At 42.3% G+C, this 1,861-nt stretch overlaps 1 non-coding gene across 1 annotated transcript; it reads left to right on the plus strand.

Annotated features, from left to right (window-relative positions):
- Positions 1 to 1,754: 1,754 nt before the first annotated feature.
- Positions 1,755 to 1,861, plus strand: LOC111887057 (small nucleolar RNA R71). Its single transcript, XR_002848675.1, has one exon. It is a non-coding gene; the product is annotated as a small nucleolar RNA R71 (small nucleolar RNA).

A 1,861-nucleotide genomic window follows, 5' to 3' on the forward strand; every position in this document is an offset into this window, starting at 1 on the left:
GGCGAGTCTGATCGTATTCCACCATTTCTTGGGTGTTTTCTGAGTCGGCTTCTCCCAGTAGCTTTTCTAACTCCTCCAAGTCCTTGTTAACATCTCCATCCTCTCCAGAATGTAGCAGAAACTTGGTTGGATCTTCTTTTTGCAAAAGTTCAAGTTCTTTTTGTAATATCTCATCATCCAAATGGATAAATGAGATGTTTTCTTTTCTTTCCTCTTCTTGCTTGGCTTCTGGTAAAGCTTTAAATATTACGGACTCATCACCCACCCTCGATGTTAATGTAGACTCGCATACATCAATTAAGGCACATGCGGTGTTTAAAAATGATCTCCCCAAAATGATTGGAATTTTGGGGTCTTCTTCCATGTCAACCACCACAAAGTCTACCGGAAATATAAACTTTTCTACTTTAATAAGGAGGTCCTCACAAACGCCTTGTGGATGAATTATTGTCTTGTCTGCCAAATGGATCTTCATATTCACCGGTCTTAGCTCCGGTAAGTTCAACCTCTTAAAGAAAGAGAAAGGCATCAGATTGATGCTTGCACCCGAGTCGGTCAATGCTTGGGTGACAACTTCATTACCAAACTGGCACGGAATTATAATATTCCCCGGATCTCCCTTCTTTTCGGGTAGCTCACTCAATAGTACCTCCGCGACTTCAGCCAAATCTTTCCTAGCAGCAAAAAGACCTTTTAGCAAGTTGAAGTATTTTGATGTCTGGAGCATCGTTTCCATAAATGGCATATTAACTTGGAGGGCTTTAACATGCTTCATGAAGGTTTTATATGCTTCAACTTTTTCTGCAGGCATGGCTTTAATTGGGTATGGCAAAGGAGGATTATATGGCTTTAAAGGACTGACAGTTTTATCATTCACGCATGGACTCGTCGAGTCCATTAGAGGGACTCGGCGAGTCAGGTCGGGTTTTGCTAGAGCCGACTCTTCTGCCCTTTCTGTCTTCCTCTTGGAGATCCTCTGTGCATCTGCGAAAATTTCTTCTTTACTGGAGGTCACTGCACTCACATTCTCCATTCTCGGATTGGTTTCGGTATTACTTGGAAGTTGACCCGGTCTTCTTTTGTTCACTTGGTGTGCAAGCTGTCCCAGCTGTTTATCAATGTTAAGAATGGATGCATGCTGATTCCTTAGCATGTTTCTGGTCTCATGTATTGCAGCATCGTGATCATTGTGTCTCTTTTCAAATGCGGCTATGAATCTAGTGAACATTTCTTCCAAATCAGCTTTCTTTTCTACCGGTTCTTCTCTTTGATATAGTCCCCTCTCCTTCTGCTTGTATTTTTCCTCCTTAGCCTTCTTATATTCTTCGTATGGGAGCCATTCCTTCTTAGGTTTTCGCCAATTTTCTTCGTATCGATCGCCACTTGAATAGAAGACTTGAGCTTTCTTATTTCCATTCTCATCCAAATCACAATCCTTGGTGAGATGGGGCCCTCTACAATTTTCACATCCCACCCTCATAGCATGGATTGTTTGATCCATTTTTGTCATTCTTCTATCAAGACTATCAAGCTTAGCTATCACCGCCGCTATGCCATCATTTGCCGCGTTCACTACTCCCCGACTTACTTTGTTTCTTGGATTGTGGTATTCTCTAGAGTGCTTAGAGAATTCTTCAATTAGCTCCTTGATTACAGGGGGCGCCTTCTTCATGAGCGGACCTTGAGAATCTAGCAATTGCCTTGTGGTGACATAGACTCCATCGTAGAAAATGGAGACCTCTTGTTGGCTATTAAGGTCGTGATGTGGGCAATTTCTAAGCAAACTCTTGTACCTTTCCCATGCTTCATAAAGAGATTCGTCGGGATGTTGCTCGAAGTTGGCAATTGGTTTCTTTAGGTT

The sequence above is a fragment of the Lactuca sativa genome, chromosome 5, assembly GCF_002870075.4.
Source record: "Lactuca sativa cultivar Salinas chromosome 5, Lsat_Salinas_v11, whole genome shotgun sequence".
NCBI classification, from domain to species: Eukaryota; Viridiplantae; Streptophyta; class Magnoliopsida; order Asterales; family Asteraceae; genus Lactuca; species Lactuca sativa.